Consider the following 24732-nt stretch of genomic DNA (forward strand, 5'->3'; position numbering starts at 1 on the left):
TGGCCATGGAGCTCCTTGAAGATAAGGGCTGGGACTTTGAACAGGACTCGATGTTTTGGGGGAAGCCAGTATATAGGGCAGTGATAGGTCTGATGGGCTTGCAATGGCCTGTGTTGCTGAGGAGACGGGCTGCCACCTTTTGTACCAGCTGGAGTTTCCTCAGGGCTGATGCTTCACGCCCACATATACTGCATTGCTGCTGACCAGATGGGTGGTGACACAGGCGTGGGTAGCCAAGGCCAGGCCACCGTTCGGCAGAGTCTCTTCACCAAATGGAGAGGATAGAGAACGTTTCTCACAGGTGCTGTTGTGTGAGAGCTTAGCACCAGTAAGAAGTCCAGGAGAACTTCTCAGCTGTGGACCGAATTGCCAGCTGTGGCTGCGAACCTTTACCAGGGGATGCTGCACCGTCACTGCAAACTCTTCCAACTGCTTTTCCTCTGCTCACCAACATCACCTCTGCCTTGCTTGGGCTTCAGTCACCTGTTCAGTATGTCTGCCTGTCTCTCTAAATTATTAATGTATCTTAACCATTTCAACAAATGCTTAAGGGCCTTAAGAACCCAACTATGCTTAGGGCAAAAATTCAAGCTCTCAATTTTTTTCTTGTTTGTTGTTATTACAATAAAGACCATCCTCGGGCTGCAGGAGCAGCGCAGCCCAAGTGGCCGTGCCATACTCCTTGCCGCAGGGCGCTTCTTCCAGGCTGCAGAGGGACATGCAGAATGCCGCAGTGTGAGGGGAAGCTCCTGTTATTAAAAAGAAGAGTAATGAAGTGGTGAAGCATAAGACTGTAAAGAAGGCCTGACCAGGCTGTGAGCACTGGCTGCCGCTGCTGGAGCAAGATTAAAATCTGTAGGGAAATTTTGTTCCTTTGCACGATCAGAAATTAGGCCTAAATTCAATTGCATTCCGCACAATAGCTGGCAGCAACGGAGGTTAAGTGGCCCTGCTCTCTGATGTGTTCCTGTTACTCTGCACTCCCAGCTCATGTGACTGCAGTCTGCTCTTAGAACAGGTCGTCATGGCAACGGATGATTTCTATTACCGTACATGCGAGTTCACATTCTGGGCCTGGCTTACGCTTGGAAATTTCCAGTTAAAATATTTATTTATGAGAAAGCACAAAACTTTAGCAAGGGAGAAAGAGAGAGACTGAAGCCAGGCCGACGTGTGGCCCTGAGTATGCCATGACTGCCTGCTCTCCCCAGACTGCTGAAGGGGAAGCTGGGATACGGACCCAGCAGCCTGGCAGATTTTGGCATAAGGAAATCCAGAGGTCCAAGCGACCTTGAGGAGCTGAAGGTCAGAGTTTCAGTTCCCTCATGCTGCTCAGATTGGGTTAAATTTCAGCCTTTCCCAGCAGGCAGCCGCCCAGCGGAATGAGGGGCTGTACTCGGGGGGGGGTGGAAATCGGGCGTCTGGCTGAGGTTCTCATTGAGGAGCTGCCAGAGACCAGCTGGTAGGATCCCGGGGAACCTCTCCCCTCACTGGCTTGTGGCCTGTTCCTGGAATCCCCTGAGAATAGTCTGGCTGCTCTGCTCCTCGGGTACTGTTCATGTACAACGTGGCCTGCACAGGCTCTCACCTGAGGTGAGACCAGGGCCTGCTTGGGAGGCTGGTGGCCCGCAGATGGCTTGGGTCAGGACTGGGGATTCTCACGTGTGGCATGGTTGGGGTCCAGCTGTGCTAAGAGCGCTAGTGAACTAATGTACAGATTCTCCAGGGCCTGCGTCCTGCCCAACGGATCAGGTCACGAGTGGTGTGGTATGCAGTGCAGAGCTAGATGATATATTGGGGGGAAGCTTTGGATCTAATTCTCTTCTCAGACAATCTCATGGACTCAGTGGACAAAGTGGGAGCAGAATTTGGCCCCCTGTATAAGAGCAAGGAGAGCACCTTGGGGAGGGGGAAATCGTGAATGATTTCAAAAGTGAAAGAGAGCTGAGCCAAACATCTCAGCCAAGGGTCAGCAAACCTAGGGACTGACAAAGGGACTCCTGAGGAAATCCAGAGGATGATAAACTTTCTGAGGCGAGCATCACAAGGGGACATCAGCTGGGACATAGACCTGCAGCAGAAGGTGCCAAGAAAAAGCAGGGGAGCCTAGTTAGATTGACGAGAGGAAGGCACAGGGGAGACAGCTGAGGAGGATGCAGGGATCTGGAACTAAAGACGCACATGGAGCCATTCAGCCGAGGCACCAGAAGGCGATTTCCCATCTAGGGGAGAAATTGGACAAGAGGAAGCTGAGAACTGACAAGAGCCCAGCCAGTGACCAAGAAGCCAGCACTGAAAGGAGACTGCCCAAGGAGAGGAAAGAAAGGACCTTGAAGGGCAACTTGAAAGTGAGGGGTATGTCCAGACCACCTATGAGCCAAACGTGGAGCAGGGTGATGTGCTGCCTCCCAGAGGCCAGGATAAGGACAAGGAGTGTGCCAAAGGACACGGAGCCCACCTGAGAACCAACAGTAACTGAGGAGGCTCAGCAGAGCGCATGGTGACACTTGTGGCCTGGAGCAACTCTGGGGACCATCTGGAGAAACACCAGCACCGGGTGAAGTGAGCAGCACACAGCCCCCATGGAGACACCTCCGGCAGAGGAGAGGATGCTATCCTCCATCCTCACAATGGTCCTAACGGAAAGGGAGGTTCCCACAGTCCAGCTCTCAAACCTCTCCCTGGTATTGCTGGCAGCTGGGCAATGAAGGGGGAGGTGCAGCTGTAAGTCTGGCTGGACAAAGGGCAGAAACCAGCTCTCCTGAAAGCTTGGTGGAAGCTCCCCATTTCCTGCAAAGGCAGTGAGTGATGCAGTGTCCATCCAGCTCACTCCCTGCTTCACTAGTGCCCCCTGCTATTGTCCACAGGGACGGGCGTCCCTGCTGCCATGCCAGCGCTGCACCAGGGTCTCCTGGCATTCAGCAGGCATACATAGCTCTTCTCCCAAGAGACCATGCTAGCAGATACCAGTGAGGAGCATGGTATCCATGCAGAGAGCTGGATGTGCTAAAATGGTGTGAAAGTAACTGGACTACTTGTCCAGAGCTGTGATCTCAGAGCCCCAACACTTGTGCAGTGCCATTGTGCCCTGGTATGCCACATAGAGTATGTGCTGTGCGTGCGTGAAATTCCAGCGGAGACCACTGCCCTGCAGGCCTGGGAGCCCCTGGTCGCTGGCGGAGCAGAGCTCTGCAAGTGACATTTGTGCAGATCAGCAGTGCCACCTAGTGAGCGTTTGGTTGAAGTCCTGGCTCTTTTCCAGAGGTCATCAGGCCTCCTCAAAGGCAAGAGAGTGGCTAATGAGGTGAGGTTCTGTAGCGCTGTCTCTGGAGAGACTTCCGGGCAATGTCTAAGCGCAGCAGCCAATGTCTCCCTGCATCCTGATGAGCTACCCCCATTTGTGTGACCTGTTTGCTCTCTGAAAACACTCAGGGAGCTTCAGTTAACCCCAGCCCAAGAAGCTCCTCCACGCACCAACCACCGTGCAGCAGCATGGAGCGCCTGTCGTCGCATTTGCAACCACTGCAATTCATTTTACGTTTGGGTTTGTTTCTCCTATTTTGTTCCTTGGTAAAATGGCTTCTCAGTGTGAGCTGCAACCTGGTTGCTGTGCCCCTGCCATTCATTCACCCCATCGCTTCAATCCTACCCTCTTGGAGCGCTTTCGTTTAGCCTCCCTGCAGACACATTCTCCTCCACTCACTGCATCCCTTTGACCTGCCCCTTATTCGCACAATGACCTCCCCTTCCCCAGCTTTCCTTGATTGTCAGTTCTGTGTAAGGTATATATCTGCTAGACTAGAACCACAGCAAGATATCATTAAGGATGCAAAGGAAAGCAGTAGAAAGCTGAAAAATGCCAGAATTAAGGATTCTCATGCAACCTGAATTGTGGCCCTTCGTGCATTTGCATTTTGATATGCTCTTCAGCTATGTGATCACATACGATTTTTCCATGGGAATTCTGTCTGATTTTGTGCACTGGACAGAATGCTCTGGGAATAAATCAGAGTTGCGTGGTCAGGCAGGCTATCTGGTCAACGCTTGCCTGATGTATTGCAGAAGCTAGATGGGGTGTAGTGACTGAGGCAGGAAACGGCAGGGAGAAAAAGGAGTATTGCCAACCCCACAATTCATAGTTCATGAGTCACACCCCACAAACCATGAGACAGTTTTCCCTAATCTTTTTTCCCTAATTCTCATTCTTGGAAATGGCTGAATTATTCAGCTAAAACTTTCCAAAAAACAGCCTGAGGCAGACACCTGGCACAGAAAATTTCAGCAAAAACAGTTAAAATTGCGGAAGTTATAAGTAACTGAAAACAGGGTCTTATAATGGGAAATGTCAGGCAACCTTACTGATAGATGTATATCCACCTATAGTATCACAATAGCACACAAGAGCCCTGCATGAGCAGGTGTGTGAGGGGCCCTGCCTCCGTGGTGGGAGATCGGGGTGGGGGTGAAGGGATAGACACACACACACACACATCCCCATATATCTGCTCATGCTCCACTTCCCACCAGACAGGAAGCAGCAGCGGTGGCCTGGGCCAGGACTGATCAGGGACTGAGAGAGGCCCTGATCCCTGCCCCAGGCCAGGCTGGATAGCCAGTGCCATGAAGTGAAAGAACCGCCCTGCTGCTCCCCTTTCTCCCTGGGATAGGACTGGGCTGCCCCCTCCACGATGGGACTGGCCCGCTAGCCCCAGAAGCAGGGATGTCCACGTCCGCCTCTGTGCTGTTGGAAAAATCCCAGCTGTTCAGGGTGTGTGGGGGACTCGGGGGCTGTGCATATCCCATGAAATTCAAACACTTTCTCGGGAGGCTGCCAAGGATTTCTAAAAGCCTGCAATTCTCCCGGGGCCTTGCCCCTGTGGCCTCAGCACAAAGAGATTAGTCCACTGGGTCCTATTGCTGAACCTCAGCAAAATAGGGCCAAGCACTGTAGAAGCTTTCACGAGTGACCCACAGAGCCTTTGGGATAGTCCATCCGTCCTTGCAGACTGACCTAATCACAAGAAATGCTGCCACAAGCCAGGTCTCAGGCGGGCCCTCAAAAATACTGTAGCGCGGCAAATGCAACTCCCCGTAAATCCTGGGGTCTGGTTATCTCCAACTGAAGAGTCTGATTGTGGTGCCTCTTTCTTTAGTCATTCCAAGTGTTGGCTTCTTTCTTTGGCTTCCCCTATAGTAACTGGTTTTCCAAACCATACCCACACAGGGACCAGTGTGTGCCCCCCGTGGCTCTGAAAGTCCTTTCTGAGCTGGATCCTGCTGCAGCTTCTTATGGTAGGTTGCAGGATATATGGCAGTCACCGGCAATTCTGTGCCAGTCTTCCTCTTCCTCATCCACCTTCCCTCCCACTTCATCTGGGAACTTGCTTCTCAGAGGCAGCTCTGTCAGCACTCTATTTGTGTTTTGTTTCCTGATTCTGGCAGTTTGCCAAGAGAGGTGGAAGTTTTCAGGCTGTCCTGTGTCTCCTTGGTGGAGCCATGAGGGGAACAGCATGGATTACTGGCTAGTCCTTTTCCCTTTGACTCGGTGAGGCGATGTGCACAGGGATACCCTGCCTTCCCCACACTTTGTGTTCTCCCTTTGGGTTAGACTGAAATAGTCCTGTCAAGGTTCCTCCCCCACTCTGAACTCTAGGGTACAGATGTGGGGACCTGCATGAAAAACCTCCTAAGCTTATCTTTACCAGCTTAGGTCAAAACTTCCCCAAGGTACAAAATATTACACCTTGGACAGGCCGCTACCACCACCAAACTAATACTGGTTACTGGGGAAGAGCTGTTTGGACGCGTCCTTCCCCCCAAAATACTTCCCAAAACCTTGCACCCCACTTCCTGGACAAGGTTTGGTAAAAGCCTCACCAATTTGTCTAGGTGACTACAGACCCAGACCCTTGGATCTTAAGAACAATGAACAATCCTCCCAACACTTGCACCCCCCCCTTTCCTGGGAAATGTTGGATAAAAAGCCTCACCAATTTGCATAGGTGACCACAAACCCAAACCCTTGGATCTGAGAACAATGAAAAAGCATTCAGTGTTTTACAAGAAGACTTTTAATAAAAAATAGAAGTAAATAGAAATAAAGAAATCCCCCCTGTAAAATCAGGATGGTATATATCTTACAGGGTAATTAGATTCAAAAACATAGAGAACCCCTCTAGGCAAAACCTTAAGTTACAAAAAAGATACACAGACAGAAATAGTTATTCTATTCAGCACAATTCTTTTCTCAGCCATTTAAAGAAATCATAATCTAACACATACCTAGCTAGATTACTTACTAAAAGTTCTAAGACTCCATTCCTGTTCTGTCCCTGGCCAAGACGACTACAGACAGACACACAAACCCTTTGTTTCTCTCCCTCCTCCCAGCTTTTGAAAGTATCTTGTCTCCTCATTGGTCATTTTGGTCAGGTGCCAGCGAGGTTACCTTTAGCTTCTTAACCCTTTACAGGTGAGAGGAGCTTTCCCCTGGCCAGGAGGGATTTCAAAGGGGTTTACCCTTCCCTTTATATTTATGACACGCCCCCCAAATCTCAGCTAGGGTGAAACACTGGCTGGGATTTCTTCCTGGAGCTCTAGGAAAACAGAGTTAATAAGACACATGCATCTCTAAATATGCTACCAAGTACATAAAGACTAACAATATTTTCCACATCTCAAGGACGATTTTAACCAGTTGATTCTGGGAAACTTTCACGGGAGAGTGCATCAGCCACTTTGTTAGAAGCTCCTGAGATGTGTTGGATGTCGAAATCAAAATCTTGGAGAGCTAAACTCCACCGAAGAAGTTTTCTGTTAGTTTCTTTGACGGTGTGAAGCCACTTTAGTGCAGCATGGTCGGTTTGCAGGTGGAAACGCCGTCCCCAAACATATGGGCGTAGCTTTTCCAGAGCGTAGACAATGGCATAACATTCTTTTTCAGTGACTGACCAGTTGCTTTCCCTCTCAGACAGTTTTTTGCTGAGAAACACTACAGGGTGGAATTCTTGATCAGGTCCTTTCTGCATTAAAACTGCTCCCACACCACGCTCGGATGCATCTGTGGTTACTAGGAACGGTTTGTCAAAGTCTGGGGCCCTTAGTACAGGGTCAGACATGAGTGTCGCTTTAAGCTTGTTAAAGGCCTTCTGACACTTTCCGGTCCACTGAACAGCATTTGGCTGTTTCTTTTTGGTTAGGTCTGTCAGTGGGGCAGCGATTTGGCTGTAGTGCGGTACAAATCGTCTGTAATAACCGGCCAAGCCTAAGAAGGATTGAACCTGTTTCTTTGACTTTGGGACAGGCCACTTTTGGATAGCATCCACTTTGGCCTGTAGGGGGCTGATAGTTCCTTGACCCACCTGGTGTCCAAGGTAAGTCACTCTGTTTAGGCCTATTTGACACTTCTTAGCCTTAACAGTTAGTCCTGCCTCCCTTATGCGCTCAAGGACTTTTTGTAGATGTTCCAGGTGGTCTGCCCAGGAATCCGAAAATATGGCCACATCGTCAAGGTAGGCGACTGCATATTCTCCTAATCCCGCTAGGAGACCATCTACAAGTCTTTGGAAAGTGGCGGGTGCATTTCGCAGCCCGAAAGGGAGTACATTAAATTCATACAGCCCGAGATGTGTGATGAAGGCTGACCTTTCCTTGGCAGATTCATCTAGCGGTACCTGCCAGTACCCCTTGGTTAAGTCCAAGGTAGAGATGAACTGGGCCCTTCCCAGTTTCTCTAATAGTTCATCTGTGCGTGGCATGGGATAGTTGTCTGGGCGAGTTACAGCATTTAGCTTACGGTAGTCCACGCAAAAACGTATTTCCCCATCTGGTTTGGGAACTAGAACCACTGGAGATGCCCATGCACTTTCAGAGGGGCGGATTACCCCCATCTGTAACATATCCTGGATCTCCCGTTCTATAGCAGTTTTAGCTTGAGGAGACACCCGGTAAGGTTGGACCCTAATTGGGTGAGCATTACCTGTGTCAATGGAGTGGTATGCCCGTTCAGTCAGTCCTGGGGTGGCTGAGAACGTTGGCGCGTAGCTAGTGCACAGCTCCTGGATCTGCTGTCGCTGCATACGCCCAAGGGTCATGGAGAGGTTCACCTCTTCCACACCACCAGCACATTTCCCTTCGTAGTAGACACCTTCAGGCCACTCAGCGTCGTCTCCTCCCTGGGCTGTAAACTGACAAACCTTTAATTCTCTGGAATAAAAGGGCTTTAGAGAATTAATATGATACACCTTAGGCTTTCGGTTGGAGGTGGGGAATGCTATGAGATAATTAACAGCTCCCAGGCGCTCCTGGACCACGAATGGCCCTTCCCACGATGCTTCCATTTTATGGGCCTGGAGCGCCTTTAAGACCATGACCTGGTCTCCTACTTTGAAGGAACGCTCTCTGGCATGTTTATCATACCAGGCTTTTTGCTCTTTTTGAGCATCCTGTAAGTTTTCTCTAGCAAGGGCTAAAGAGGTTCGGAGGGTGTTTTGTAGGTTGGTTACAAAGTCCAGAATGTTAGTTCCTGGAGAAGGTGTAAATCCCTCCCATTGCTGCTTCACCAACTGCAATGGCCCCTTAACCTCACGGCCATATACAAGTTCAAATGGGGAAAACCCTAAACTGGGATGTGGTACAGCTCTGTAGGCAAAGAGCAACTGCTGCAATACTAGGTCCCAATCATTGGAGTGCTCATTTACGAATTTACGTATCATGGCCCCCAAAGTTCCATTAAACTTCTCCACCATGCCATTTGTTTGATGATGGTAAGGAGTGGCAACCAAGTGATTTACCCCATGAGCTTCCCAAAGGTTTTTCATAGTTCCTGCCAGGAAATTAGTCCCTGCATCTGTGAGGATGTCGGAGGGCCAACCTACCCTGGCAAAAATGTCTGCTAGTGCCTGGCACACACTTTTAGCCCTGGTGTTGCTTAGAGCTACTGCTTCCGGCCATCGGGTGGCAAAATCCATGAAAGTCAGTATGTACTGCTTTCCTCTGGGTGTCTTTTTCGGAAAAGGACCCAGAATATCCACAGCTACTCGCTGAAATGGAACTTCAATGATGGGGAGTGGCTGGAGAGGAGCTTTGACCTGGTCTTGGGGTTTTCCCACTCTTTGGCACACCTCACAAGACTGGACATAGGTAGAAACATCCTTGCCCATTTCCTCCCAGTGGAATGACCCCCCCAAACGGTCTTTGGTCCTGTTCACCCCAGCATGGCCACTAGGGTGATCATGGGCTAAGCTCAAGAGCTTGGCCCGGTATTTAGTTGGAACTACCAACTGTCTCTGAGGATGCCAGTCTTCCTGGTGTCCCCCAGAAAGAGTTTCCTTGTATAAAAGTCCTCTTTCTACAACAAACCTGGATCGATTAGAAGAGCTGAGAGGCGGTGGGTTGCTCCGTGCCGCCGTCCAAGCTCTCTGGAGGCTTTCATCTGCTTCCTGTTCGGTCTGGAACTGTTCCCTTGATGCTGGAGACATCAGTTCCTCATGGGATTGTGGACCTAGGCTTGGTCCCTCTGGAAGCGATATAGGGGATGGAGCTTTTTCTGTTGACTGTGAACCGCTCTCCGCTGGTGCACTATGTTGGGATTCAGGCTCCGGCTGAGCCTCTTGTGCAGGGTTATCGGCTGCTGCCAGTTCAGGTTCGGTGGGGCCCTCTGGTGTTGAGGTTGCAAGTACTGGATTCAGTGCTGACACGGGGTCTGGTGTTGGTTGTTCGGCTGGTTCCGGTTCTGGGACTGGTTCCGTCTGGGTCTCTGGGACTGGATCCACTACTGCTGTTGCAGACATTGGCCTGGGGTCCAGGTCCATCACCTCTGACTGGGTCCTGATAGAAGTTTCCGGAACAGAGCTAGGCCTCACGGCTTGTTTAGCCTGGTTGCGGGTGACCATTCCCACCCTCTTGGCCTGCTTCACATGATTGGCCAAGTCTTCCCCCAACAGCATGGGGATGGGATAATCATCATAGACTGCAAAAGTCCACATTCCTGACCAGCCCTTGTACTGGACAGGCAACTTGGCTGTAGGCAAATTGAAAGAGTTGGACTTGAAGGGTTGAATCGTCACTTGGATCTCTGGGTTGATTAAATTGGGGTCCACTAAGGAAGCATGGATAGCTGACACTTGTGCTCCGGTGTCCCTCCACGCGGTGACCTTCTTCCCACCCACACTCACAGTTTCCCTCCGCTCCAAGGGTATCTGGGAGGTATCTGGGCCTGTGGACCTCTGGTGTGATTCCGGTGCAATGAACTGTAATCTGTTGGGGTTCTTGGGGCAGTTGGCCTTTACATGCCCCAGCTTGTTACACTTAAAACATCGTCCAGCGGACGGGTCACTGGGGCGAGGAGGGTTGCTGGAGAACGGGGTGGTGGGACGATAAGGGGTCTGGAGGGTTCTTTGGGAGGTAGGTGGGGCTTTGGGCGGCCCCCGGTAATAGGGTGTGGTCTGGGGTGGTCCCTTCTGGTCTCCGCTCCAACTGCGACCAGTTTTCTTCTTCTCTGCCACCTCCACCCATCTGGCTCCAATCTCTCCTGCCTCAATTACAGTTTTGGGTTTCCCATCTAGGATGTATCTTTCTATTTCCTCAGGAACACCCTCTAAGAATTGTTCCATTTGCATTAGGAAGGGCAAATTTACTGGAGATTCAACACTTGCTCCTGATATCCAGGCATCCCAATGTTTTACAATGTGGTAGGCATGTCGGGTAAATGACATGTCTGGTTTCCACCTTAGGGCTCTGAACCTCCGACGAGACTGCTCGGGTGTTATCCCCATTCTGACTCTCGCCTTGGATTTAAACAGTTCATACTTGTTCATGTGTTCTTTAGGCATTTCAGCTGCCACCTCAGCTAAGGGTCCACTGAGCTGCGGCCTCAGCTCTACCATGTATTGGTCAGTAGAGATGTTGTACCCAAGGCAGGCCCTTTCGAAGTTTTCTAAGAAGGCCTCAGTATCATCACCTGCCTTGTAGGTGGGGAACTTTCTGGGATGGGAAGTGGTACCTGGAGAAGGATTGCTAGGGTTTGTTGGTATATTCTGCTGGGCCTTTATCCTCTCCATCTCCTCCACATGCTTCCTCTCTTTTTCCTTCTCCTCCTCCTTCAGCCGCATGAGTTCTATCTGTCTTTCATGTTCCCTTTGTTTTTCCTCAGCCTGAAATTTGGCTAATTCCAGCTGTAGTCGAGCTGAGGATTTGCCCATTCTAACCTCTCTGTTTTTAACTAACTTTACACCCGAGGTTCAGAAATAAACAAACAAAACTTGGCTGTAAAATTTTGCTGTGCTGGAATAGAATACCTATTCTCTGATAGTGATTGTCAGCCTACAGAAAAAGACAATTCCCTTGTCTCTGCTCTGGGCCCAAATTAAAGCAAAAAACCTCCAACTACTTGGAAACCTGCTTACCCAGCCCAAAGAAGAAAAAAAATTTCTTTTCAAACCTGTGCTCCTTGTAAAACAAAAAAAAAAAATCAAAATCCTAAAAAAAAAACCCTGCCACTTTTGTCTCCAGGCAAATGGGTAGAGCACACCCCCCCTATTTACTTTTAGGAAGAAAAGAAAAAAAAAACCTCTGGGTTGGAAGACTGTGAATTTCCCTGCAGGAGTTAAGTACCCTGCCTCCAGGCAAAAAAAACCTGCAATTCACAAGATAATCCCCTTTTGTCTCTGCTTGGCCACAAAGCAGAGAGAAACCAAGCTGCTTTCAGTTTCAAAGCTGCCTTCTGGACTTCCTAAAAATTCCTTTTTAAAATCTGTATTTCTAGTTCAAAAAATCTCAACTGGATCTCAAAATGATTTCAGGTTAATCCCACCACTGTGCCACCATGTCAAGGTTCCTCCCCCACTCTGAACTCTAGGGTACAGATGTGGGGACCTGCATGAAAAACCTCCTAAGCTTATCTTTACCAGCTTAGGTCAAAACTTCCCCAAGGTACAAAATATTACACCTTGGACAGGCCGCTACCACCACCAAACTAATACTGGTTACTGGGGAAGAGCTGTTTGGACGCGTCCTTCCCCCCAAAATACTTCCCAAAACCTTGCACCCCACTTCCTGGACAAGGTTTGGTAAAAGCCTCACCAATTTGTCTAGGTGACTACAGACCCAGACCCTTGGATCTTAAGAACAATGAACAATCCTCCCAACACTTGCACCCCCCCCTTTCCTGGGAAATGTTGGATAAAAAGCCTCACCAATTTGCATAGGTGACCACAAACCCAAACCCTTGGATCTGAGAACAATGAAAAAGCATTCAGTGTTTTACAAGAAGACTTTTAATAAAAAATAGAAGTAAATAGAAATAAAGAAATCCCCCCTGTAAAATCAGGATGGTATATATCTTACAGGGTAATTAGATTCAAAAACATAGAGAACCCCTCTAGGCAAAACCTTAAGTTACAAAAAAGATACACAGACAGAAATAGTTATTCTATTCAGCACAATTCTTTTCTCAGCCATTTAAAGAAATCATAATCTAACACATACCTAGCTAGATTACTTACTAAAAGTTCTAAGACTCCATTCCTGTTCTGTCCCTGGCCAAGACGACTACAGACAGACACACAAACCCTTTGTTTCTCTCCCTCCTCCCAGCTTTTGAAAGTATCTTGTCTCCTCATTGGTCATTTTGGTCAGGTGCCAGCGAGGTTACCTTTAGCTTCTTAACCCTTTACAGGTGAGAGGAGCTTTCCCCTGGCCAGGAGGGATTTCAAAGGGGTTTACCCTTCCCTTTATATTTATGACAAGTCCCATGTCCCCTTTCCTTCTCTCCTGCCCTTCGGGGTTCATTCTCCTTTTCTCCCTCCCCCAGGTCTTTCCAGCTCTGGGCCTGAGGTGCCATACTGCGCTGTGGAGCTTGCAGGTGGCATCTCCCTCTCCGTCCCCTGCCCACACATCTCCTCCAGGGGCTGCACTGCTCCTGAAACAGCCCTTTCTTGCTTGTGCTAGCGGAGTAAGGTGGCTAATGCTTTAATTATACAATTGCAACTAAAGAAAATTCTATACCCAGTTCTTTCTTCTCACCTGCCCTGCTGTCCCTCTCTCTCTCCGCCCCAATCCATGTTACTTCTGCCCAGTATGAACTGGACTAGCTTGGCCATTACTAACCCCTTGCTGTGTAAAACAAAGCCAGCCCTTGGTTGCTGACATGGGTTGCTGGTGTCCCAGCGTGTCTGTAGTGAGAATAAAGGCTGGTCTACATTACAAAGTCAGGTCAACTTAACTACATCACTCTGAGCTGTGAAAAATGTCACACCCTGTGCAGTTTAACTAAGCTGCCGTGAGCCTTGGTGCAGACACCGCAGGTTGATGGACAAAATCTTCCATCAACTTAACTTATTGTCCTTCGCAGAGTGGATTTACTACAGCGATGGGAAACCCCATCTCCTGCTGCAGTGTATGCTCTGGTTGTGCTGTTGCAGAGTTTCTAGCCAGACCCCGAGTCTCCTACCAGGTATACCATATGTGCTGCAGAAGGGCCCCAGAAGGAGAGCAGGGGACTCAGGCCTTTTCATTTTTATATGGAAAGGGAAAAGACTAAGGGCTGGTCTCCTCTGGGAGCTTACAGGGGCATGGCTGCATCTCCATGCCCCTGAGAGAGGTAGCGATCTAGCCCTCGGTGGAGGCAGTGCTAGCTACCCCCTGGGGGGAGCTGGATTACCTGTGCCGCGGGGAGAACCCCGCCCATCCGTGCAAGGGATGTCTACATTGAGGGCTCATCTACACTTAAAACGCTGCAATGGGACTGCCCATGTCAAAGAGAGGGGCTCTCCCCTCAGTGGAGGTATCCGCCACCCGAGAGCGGGTAGCTAGAGCCAGAGGCGAATTCCCCCATCGACCTAGTGCTGTCTCCACTGGGCGCTAGCTGCGTCGCTCGGGGTGGATTTTTCGTAGCCCTGGCGACACCGGTATCCCGAGCTAACTTCCAAGTGCAGGACAGGGAAACACGACAGCCGCAGCACTGCACGATGCGCAGACGCACCCCGGGAGCGAATGCGAAGCTCCAGTCTGTAGCCAAGAGTTAGTTCTGTGGCTTGCAGCCTGTGGGCTGCAGACCCCAGGGGGCCGCAGACTCCGAGTTTTCACAGGGGGCTGCACCTCCATGCAAAATTGTTGATGTCTACAAGTGAAAAAAGGTTGAAAACCACTGGGCTAGAGGAAGGGAATCTGGATTCCTGACACCAAGTGCTACAGGTAGGCCTGCAACTTGATGTCTGTTTCAGCTCAGGTGTTCCCCAGGCAAGGCTTAAGCTGACTCAGTCTAGAACAATCGGGTGCTAACTGAGGGCTTGTCTACACTACCTGCCGGATTGCTGGGCAGTGATCGATCCAGCGGGGATAGATTTATCGCATCTAGACTAGATGCGATAAATCGACCACTGAGCGCTCTCCCGTCGACTCCACCAGAACGAGGAGTGCAAGCAGAGTTGACGGGAGAGCGTCAGCTGTCGACCTACGGCAGTGAAGACACCGTGATAAGTAGATCTAAGTACGTCGACCTCAGCTACGCTATTCACGGAGCTGAAGTTGCGTATCTTGGATCGATCCCGTGTGGTAGTGTAGACAAGCTCTGAGTTACATTAGCAACTCTGTTAACAACCAGGTTCAAATCCCCACCAGAGGGAGCAGAAGGTAATTTGCTCATTATCAACATCCTCCGGCTGTACAAGGAAGTGATCGTCATCAACATCGCAATCCTCAAACCCATCCACACTCTTCCCCACCCTCCAAAAGGGAAGAAGGAGGATCCTGGGAACTACAGGCCAGTCAGCCTTACCTCAGTCCCTGGAAAAATCATGGAGCAGGTCCTCAAGGAATCAATTCTGAAGCACTTAGAGGAGAGGAAAGTGTTCAGGAACAGTCAGCATGGATTCACCAAGGGCAAGTCATTCCTGACTAATCTAATTGCCTTCGATGATGAGATAACTGGCTCTGTGGATGAGGGGAAAGCAGTGGACGTGTTGTTTCTTGACTTTAGCAAAGCTTTTGACACAGTCTCCCACAGTATTCTTGCCAGCAAGTTAAAGAAGTATGGGCTGGATGAATGGACTATAAGGTGGATAGAAAGCTGGCTAGATTGTCGGGCTCAACGGTTAGTGATCAATGGCTCCATGTCTAGTTGGCAGCCAGTGTCAAGTGGAGTGCCCCAAGGGTCAGTCCTCGGGCCAGTTTTGTTCAATATCTTCATTAATGATCTGGAGGATGGTGTGGATTGCACCCTCAGCAAGTTTGCAGGTGACACTAAACTGGGAGGAGAGGTAGGTATGCTGGAGGATAGGGATACAGAGGGACCTAGACAAATTGGAGGATTGGGCCAAAAGAAATCTGATGAGGTTCATCAAGGACAAATGCAGAGTCCTGCACTTAGGACGGAAGAATCCCATGCACCACTACAGACTAGGGACTGAATGGCTCGGCAGCAGTTCTACAGAAAAGGACCTAGGGGGGACAGTGGACGAGAAGCTGGATATGAGTCAACAGTGTGCTCTTGTTGCCAAGAAGGCCAATGGCATTTTGGGATGTATAAGTAGGGGCATTGCCAGCAGATCGAGGGACGTGATGGTTCTCCTCTATTTGACATTGGTGAGGCCTCATCTGGAGTACTGTGTACACTACAAGAAGGATGTGAAAAAATTGGAAAACATCCAGCAGAGGGCAACAGAAATGATTAGGGGACTGGAACACATGACTTATGAGGAGAGGCTGAGGGAACTGGGATTGTTTAGTCTGCGGAAGAGAAGAATGAGGGGGGATTTGATAGCTGCTTTCAACTACCTGAAAGGGGGTTCTAAAGAGGATGGCTCTAGACTGTTCTCAGTGGTAGCAGATGACAGAATGAGGAGTAATGGTCTCAAGTTGCAGTGGGGGAGGTTTAGTTTGGATATTAGGAAAAACTTTTTCACTAGGAGGGTGGTGAAACACTGGAATGCATTACCTAGGGAGGTGGTAGAATCTCCTTCCTTAGAAGTTTTTAAGGTCAGGCTTGACAAAGCCCTGGCTGGGATGATTTAGTTGGGGATTGGCCCTGCTTTGAGCAGGGGGTGGGACTAGATGACCTCCTGAGGTCCCTTCCAACCCTGATATTCTATGACTCTATGAAAAGGGTCTGATTGCCACAGGATGCCAGGCAGAGCCCTGGAAAGAAATATGAGCAGCAGCCAGCAGAACCTGGCAACATGAAATTGCTCCCCCAACCTCAGGGTGGTAGATAGTTACAGATCAGAAGCAAGTCCCACACCAATAAAAGATCCACTCTTGGAGCTGGCTCTGCTGTCCCCAGAGTAATCCTTTCCTCACTATTAGCCAAACCCTGCCCCTGGGCGGATACTGACCTTAGTGGTGGCCCTTGCATACTGCTGAATCAGAAGCCCCGCTTGCCACTCCCAAAGCCTAGCTAGTCAGGTGCGGAGCGGGGCTTGTAAAAATGCCTCTCATGTCTCCGACTGGGGGGTTCTGCTGCACGCTGCTCCCCAAGGCAGAACTGAGGCCTCCATCCCATCTCGGGGCCAAGACAAACACCAGTTCTGGCCATGGGCTGGGGGGATTTGCTCCTTTCCTGGTAAGCAGCCAGCGGGAGAAGGGACAAGCACCCCTCCAAGCTGCTGTGCTAGGGGAGAAACCTAGAGCTGGCAGGCAGCAGGACTGGGGGAGGGCAGCTGTAACCTCTGCCAGGGAGCTGAGTCTATTGATCTTAGCAAAGACAAGGGCCAAGGGGTGACTTGATCCGAGGCTGTAAGTATCCACATGGGAACTGATATCTAATAATAGGCTCTTCAGCCGAACAGACAAAGGTCGAACACAATCTAAGGGCTGGGAGTTGAAGCTGGACAAACTCAAACTGGAAATAAGGCTCACATTTTTAACAGAGAGGCAGGCTAATTAACCCTTGGAACAGTTTAGTGAGGGTCTTGGGGGATTCTCTATCACTGATCATTTTAAATCAAGATTGGATGCTTTTCTAGAAGATCTGCTGTAGGGATTATTGTGGGGCAGGTCTCTGGCCTGTGCTGTGCAGGCGGTCAGACTAGATGACCACAGTGGTCCCTGCTGGCCTTGAAATCTCTGAATCGCCAGTGCTTAGGGCACTCACTGCGATGGGGAGGCTCTCTCATGGTAAGTTTAAGTTTAACATACGAAGGTCTGGAAAGATGCAGGGAGGGCACTGACAGACCATTAACTTGGCCCTCTAGTGACACCAGGAAGGGATATAAAAGGGAGGAAAAAATCAAACATGTCTTTAACAATCAGTTTAATCTAATCTGAGATCTCAGAACTGCCTGCAGAGTGTCACTGCAGGGCACAGGTAAGGGTTCTGCTGAACGAGGAACTTTCAGTTATACGCAGTGGTGTTGCAGCTGTGTCCGTCTCAGGATAGTCTGGAGACAAGGTGAGGGAGCTAGTAGCTTTTATTGGACCAACTTCTGTTGGGGAGAGACAAGCTCTCAAGTTTACACAGAGCCCTTCTTCAGTTTGAAGAATAACAGGGTCAAATCACCATTCAGTTTCCTCCCCCTGCCCCCCCCCCCATGTAGTCTATTCACCTGTGTGACCTGCAATCATATCACTGCTGTGGGAGGGGTTTTAGCCCAAGACACCCACAGCTTCCCCTCCATGAGGGGGCCATAGCCTGCCAGGGCAGCCCCAAAGGGCAGTAAGTGAAATCTGTCACTATAAAGCAGATTTTCTAATCCTCCATCATTCTCCTGGCTCGTCTCTGAACCCTTTCCAGATGATCAACATCCCAACTGTGGGCGGCACCAGAACTGGACACTGGTTCAACCACTGCTGGAATCCTGTGCTAGATACAGAAGTAAAATAACTTCTCTGCTCCTACTCGCCCACGGCTATACGTCCAAGGGTCACATTAGCCCTTCTGGTCACAAAGTCACATTGGGAACTCGTATTCAGCAGATTACCTCTCACGACCCTCAAACCATTTTCAGGGTCCCTGCTTCCCAGGGTAGAGTCCCTTGTCCTGTAAGTGCGGCCCACAGTCTTTGCTTTTAGCCATATTAAAATGCATTGTTTGCTTGCACCTAGTTTACCAAGCGACCCAGCTGGCTCTGTATCAGTGACCTGTCTTCTTCATTACAGTAGAATCTCAAAGATACAAACAGCAGAGTTATGGACTTGCTGGTCAACCGGACACCCTGTGAAACTGGAAGTAATTAATCAGGCAGCAGCAGAAATTTAAAAAAAAAAGTCAAATACTGTACTGCCTCAAGGCTTTAGCCCAGGGGCTCTCAGCTTCAGCCACAGGTGGTTGGGGCTGCAGCTGCAGGGCGGGGAGGAGGGGGGTCAGGGCTCCGGGCAGCGGGGACTTGGGGCTTCTGACCCTTGGGAGAACCTGGGCTCAGGGCTTTAGACCAGGGAGGAGTGCTGAAGCTCAGGGCTTCAGCCCCGCTGCACTGTTTCTGGCTTCAGCCCTGCCAGAAATCAGGGGTTTAGCTCCATGGCTCTGTTCCCAGCTTCAGCCCACCAGGGATCGGGGCTTTAGCTATAGTTTTGGCCCCAGCACTCCCCCCATAGCTAAAGCCCCAAGCCCCAGTGTGCCCCCCAGGCTGAAACAGGGAGCGGAGACGTGGGGAACCCCGGAGCCCCCCCTACAGGGTAGAAGCCGGGAATGGAGCCACAGGGCTGAAGCCCTGAGCCCCAGTGCTTCCTCCAGGTCTAAAGCCCTGAGCCCTGGTGCTCCCGCGGGACAGAAGCCCTGAGCCCCCTACTCAGAGCCCCGACGGCCCCTAGGGTCAGAAGTCCCGACCTCCCCGCAAAGCCCTGACCCCACCCTGTGGCTGCAGACCCAACTCCCCTGTGGCTGAAGTCTGTAACATCTTGTTCAGAATTATGGAACATTTCAGAGTTATGGGCAACCTCCATTCCCAAGGTATCTATAACTGAGGTTCTACAGGATTTACCTTGCCCCCAATTTTTGTGTCATCTTCAAACTTTATCAGTGATGATTTTGTTTTCTTCCAAGTTATTGATAAAAACCTTAAATAGCATAGGGACAAGACCTGGTCCCTGCAGCACCCTGCTGGAAAGAGACCCACTCAATAATTCCTCTACAGTTACAATTTGAGACCTAGCAGGTAGCCGGGTTTTAATCTATTTAATTTGTGCCACGTTAATTTTATATCACTGTCATGTGGTACTGAGTCTGGTGGTATCTCTGACTCCGGTTGGTTTGGCTTTTTCACAAAAAACTTCAAGAGGTTGAGGTGGCCACTCCATCTTGCTGCGGCACAAACACAAGCTCCAAAACCTCCACCTTTTGCAAAATGGGGTTCTTGCTTTCCAGCCAGCCTCACTTGTAACAGCTATTCAGAGTGTTTGATCAGAGGGAGCATGCTGCATGCCAAAGGCTGGTCAGGGTGCTGTGCCCTCCTGGATACCTGCAACACACCCCTCTGTGGAAGGGCCCTGGAGAGCCGGCCAGATTGATTGTATAACACCCAGGAGATTCTCCAAAAGTGGGGAAATTGCCAGCTACCCCTCTGGAGCAGCTTTCCAGTCACTGCTTGCTGCCTGAGCATCCCCCTGCAGCCTTAGCAGAGCTGAAGTAGCTGGGCCAAGTTCTGTGTATAGCATCTTCCCGAAATGCCTGGCATCCCAGCTCCCAAGGGTTAAAACAAGCATTTCTACCCCACCTAGCTGATGGGCTCTGAAACATGGAGTCACTCCCTGGGCCAGGCCAGACTGGTTAAGTATCATTTTCAGCTCTTGCTTTTGCCTGATCCATTCCTGTGCGGAAAGGAGGAACCGTTTTGATGGCAGGGTCTTTAAAAGGAGGTGGCTGCGGTTTGCAGTGCTGGGAGGTGCAGATTGGGGATGGAGCCAGGCCTTCTGTGCAAGTGAGGAGGTCGTCGGGGGCAAAACAAATGCAATTTATCCCATAGTTACAGACCCAAACGAGTTTATTCCTTGGTGTCATCACCCTCATGTGCAATAAACATACATAAGAGCAGATTTTTCAGACACTTTAGGCAGGCTAGTGAGCATGCAAATGCACGTGCTGTCAGGCACCTTATCAGCACGCAAAGCAAAAGAGCAGCTAATTGGCCCTCTTGTCCCATTCAGGAGGCCAAAAGTTGAATGAGCCAAGGAGCCATCACCGCTTGCTCTGCCCTCTGGTCGTTCATCTCTGGCTGCAGGCCCAACCCTGCAGCCCCTGCTGTGGCCCAGCTGATATACTTAAGAGGTGCTCAGGTCCCCACCTCGCACCAGTGTGAAATGCACCATCCAAACTACAGAAACCCACTTTAAGACACATTAAAATAGGGCAGTGATAGCTGGGTACAGCTTTGTTGCTGCTTTTCCCCTGCCCTGCACATCGGCTGCCACCTCTCCCTCCCTCTGTGGCAATGGCGGCAGCGAGGGCCTCTTCCTACCTCCACTGAACAGCCTTGGCCTTCTGCTAGTGAAAATAGTGGGAAAAGAAAGAGCCCGTCTTGGAGCCTGATAGTGTAGAGCAGGGGTTCTCACCCTCTTTCTTTCTGTGCCCCCCCCAACATGCTATAAAAACTCCAGGCCCTCGCAGGGAGAGGGGGACCCTTAGTCATAGGTGTACTTTGAATTCTATTTGGCGGGGGGGGCACAGGGCTCGAGCCCCACAGGGGAACCGGAACTCAGGTCTCAGGCCTTCAGCCCCACGGCTCTCAGTTTCAGCCCTGTAGGAGGTGCTGGGGCTTGGGGCTTTAGCCCTGTGCAGGGGGTTGGGGCTCCAGGATTCAGCCGCCTGGCGCCCAGTTTCAGCTCGTCAGGAGCACCAAGGCTCAGGGCTTTAGCCCAGCAGCTCCCACTTTTAGCCCCATGAGGGGCGAGGGGCTCCAGCTGCAGGGATCCGTGGCCCCCCTGAAACGGCTTGTGGGCCCCCATTCAGGCAGACACTCTCCCCATCTCCACTTGGCTGTTGGGCTCTTGCTTACCAAGTGCTGGCCTGCTACTGCCTCCAGTCAATTCGTTCAGCTGGAGGCCTCTGATGTTCCCATTTACTGCCATGCACACAGAGGGCTAGACAGCTTTTTTCACTATTGATCTGATGCTTTAAGGGGAAGAAAAACCTCTTTGGCTGTCTAAACACTATTGATCCGTGCCAGGGAGCCACGCCGCCAGGGAAGGGCGTGGAGGGATTGAAATCTAATTTCCAACAACTTGTTTCTGTTATTTCTACCCTTTCGGACAGGTAGCAACACGGAGCAACAGCCTCAGTCAGGGTGGTCGATAGCTCCGCCGAGAGCACAGCACGTTCCTGCTAGGGCCTTCCAGTGGCTACAGGGCTGGGGTTACAGAGGCTGGAGGTGCGAGCCAGCCTCTGCCCTCCCCACCCCTGCAGTGGCTTTCTGCTTTGAGTCGTCCAGAGATCCTGGAGAAGGCTGGCAGGTGCCCCCACCCTGACCTCTCTCTCATGCCACATGAGCTCCTGGCCCAGCTGTATGTACGATGCCAGCAAGGCCAGCTAGTTACACTGTCCCCTTGCAATGCAGGCTGCAGAGAGGAGTGAGGTGCTGCAGAGCTTGCAGAAGGACAGCCAAGCACAGCAGTGGAGGACAGCAGAGCAGGACAGGACCATCCTCACACTGCAGAGCCAGCTGCAGAAACACCTGGAAAAGCACCAGGGCACTGAGGAGCAGGTACTGCAGGGGTGGGCGTGTCCAGCAGGGTCTGTCCAATGGGGACCAGGCACTGCTCTCAGGAAAGGGACTGGCTAGAAAGGGGTGGGGGGGGGCTTCACTCTGGATAAGGGTTATTTGCTACATCCAGGTGCTCAAAGTGAGCAAGAGGAAATCTGTTGGCAGGTCCTGGCCCTCCACTCACCCATGGCTAGCCTCAGGAGATGCGGCCCAGGATTTCTGCTTCAGGAACTGAAAGAGATTAGGCAACGTCCTGCCTTAGAGACTTCTTAGCTATCCAGGGTCCCTTCCCCATTGACCTGGGAAGTGCTTGTCATCAGAGAGCACCTGTTGTCCTAAGGAATCCTAAGGCACCCTTAACATCCCGAGGGATCGCCTTAGCTGACATAGTGCAGTCAGGTCTGGGGGGAAACATGGCAGCCATGTAATGGCCACAGCAGCATTACACAAGGACATAGGGCAGGAAGTGATACTGCTCCCGTGAAGAGTGGCGGGGAACTAGAATGACTGCAAGCATGGGCGACACTGGCATGCCCCAAGCCCCGTGCACTCTGGCACCTGTCCCACTGCCTGGACATGCTGGGATCTCCCATGTCACGTCAGGACTAAGCCAGCCCAGCTTAGGCAAGGCTGTGGGTGCCCGGCTTCACTCGAGAAGGCTTGTGGCTGCATTTGGAGAGGCCCAGGCTGAACTCCAAGTCCCTCTCACAGCTGCATCAGCCCTGCAGCTCCTCATTCTTATGAGTGAGGTTGGCGGGTGGGAGCCTGCTGTCCTCACCTCCTGGTCGTCTGCCTCAGAGAGGGGACAGGACAGAGTATTGTGAAATCCATCAGGAATCAGTGGCCCTGGTTCTGCGCTTACCTCCTTCTGTGTAACACGTTGGCTGCCATGGCATTTTCATTGTGAGAGCAGGATCAGGCCCACAGACTTTCAGCCCGTGCTCTCCATCCTGCACCCAGCCCCTCCTGCCCTGCTTTACCAGGAGCGCTGAGACTCCTTCCAGGACAGGAGCCTGCATTGCACATGAGCCAGCAGATTAGGCACAATAAGCAGAAAGAGGAGGAACTGTGCAGGGTCCTGACAGATGTGGTGAAGTGACGATCAGAACTGTCACTCTAGTGGAAGTCACTGCTATTAAACTAGAAATCAGTGTCTTGTGCTTCCTGCAGCAGCACCTCGCTTTGATTGCTGTCCTGAACCTTAGAGACTCGGCAGTTCAGTGCTGAACTGACCACAGGGTGTTTAACCCACGTGCTGCTGGAGACCAGTCTCTCTTTGGGAGGGTTTGCTCTCATTGGGTTCTGCCGGGGAGTGGCTGGCTCCTTGCTGAGCTGGAGCACAGGGGAGCAGCACCGGCTCTCAGGCGGGCTCTGTAGATGAACTGGCCCTGTACGGAGGGGGGTTCGGTGCCCTTGTGGGAGGACGCTCCAGAAAGCTGCTAGAGTGGACAGAGCGGTGAGATCTAGGGAAGACTTGACCAGATGCCAGCATGGCCCCATCCAGCCAGCGCAAGACTAAACGAGGGACCTTGTTAAAGCCGACATTCTCAGCCTGCTGCTGTGAAACACTGACTAACCTGCTGCTTCTAGGACTCTGTTTTCGGTGCATTTACTAATCTGGGCTCTCCGCATTTTAGCTCTAGGACCAGATTTTGACAGGCACAGACGAGCAAATCCCCTGTGCAGTGCCCGTGCCGCATCAACTGCATGAGCGCCAAGTAACGCACCAGTTCCTGCCTTTGAAAAGCTGGCCCATCAGCCTGATTGGTGCCACATAACTAGCAATATAGTCACCTCCCCCTCGCAGGCTGAGGGTGTTCTGCAGCTGTGGCCAGCCCCAAAGCAGGACACAATCGGGTTCTCCTCTCTCACACCCTGTCGACCCAGGGCACAAGACTGACAATCCTGAGAGACTCTTTAAGCTCACAAGGGAGTCAACTGCAGGAATTTTCTGAGGTACCAGTTAGATTTTAAACCTGGAACCTAGATTTGCCAATTGGCTAAGTGTTCTAGCGTATCTAGAATGGAATCGAACAGAATAAGCCCCTGTGTGTTGAGTCCAGGAAGCATTAGCTCTGTAGATGAACTGGGGTCTTTTCAGGTCAACTTTTAACTTGAACGGTATTTCTCAAATCAGGACACTTGATTATTCTTAACCAGTTAACAGTTTATTAATTCATGCAGAGCCACATCAATATACAATCAGCAGTTCACCAGGCAAGTGTAAACACAACCAGTGTTCTAGGCAAGTACTAAATACACCAATACAGTCCAGAGTAGGGCTGATGCTAGCAGTTACACAGAGGAACAATGCAAATCACCAAGATTTCATATTACATTTACTTCTGACATCAGTCATCAATTCTTAGTACCCAATACATTTATCATGCTTTCAGTACTTCTCCAAGCAGTAAGAATATTCTTGTCTTTAAGGGACTTTCAAGAATACGGTCCCAGGTATTTGAGTGGATTGGTACAAAAGGGGCAGGTTTAGAATATGAAAAGCAATTGTTTGAAGTTATGGTTCAGATCTCTCTTAGGTCAGTTTGCTTGAATTTATAAAGGAGGTCATGCATATAGCATTAGCCAGAATCTAAAATGCGGTTATTTGATGTCTCACTACAGAGTGTCAACTTCATCCAGATAAACTTCAGTTATTTATGTGAAAGAACAGAAGGAGAAACAATCTCTGAAATGTATCAGGAGGTAGCTGTGTTAGTCTGTAAAAAACAAGGAGGCCGGTGGCACCTTAAAGACTAACAGCTTTACTTGAGCATAAGCTTTTGTGGGTAAAAACCCCACTTCTTCAGATGCATGGAGTGAAAATTACAGATGCAGACATAAATATACTGACACATGAAGAGAAGGGAGTTACCTCACAAGTGGAGAACCAGTGTTGACAGGGCCAATTCGATCAGGGTGGATGTGGTCCACTCCCAACAATAGAAATGGAAATGGAATCTCACCACTTACTTGTTGCACTGGGGATTCTGCAGCTTTGGTCAGCCCTGGGCTGTGCCGCCTGCTGATGACCTCAGTTGTGTCTACGCTGAGTCTGGGATTCACTGGAGGCACCCTCGGATTTCTATCGGTCATTTGCCAG

The 24732-nt window shown here is 50.5% G+C and overlaps 1 long non-coding RNA gene across 1 annotated transcript in view; it reads left to right on the forward strand.

Moving 5' to 3' along the window:
- Positions 1-1196: 1196 nt before the first annotated feature.
- LOC311529130 overlaps positions 1197-24732 on the forward strand; it is a 34353-nt gene continuing 10817 nt past the window's right edge. The window contains exons 1-2 of the long non-coding RNA XR_014713774.1: positions 1197-1305; positions 21483-21629. This is a non-coding gene — a long non-coding RNA (uncharacterized lncRNA). The remainder of the gene's footprint in view (positions 1306-21482; positions 21630-24732) is intronic.

Source organism: Lepidochelys olivacea, assembly GCF_965140295.1.
Source record: "Lepidochelys olivacea isolate rLepOli2 genome assembly, chromosome: 12".
In the NCBI taxonomy this organism is placed as follows: Eukaryota; Metazoa; Chordata; order Testudines; family Cheloniidae; genus Lepidochelys; species Lepidochelys olivacea.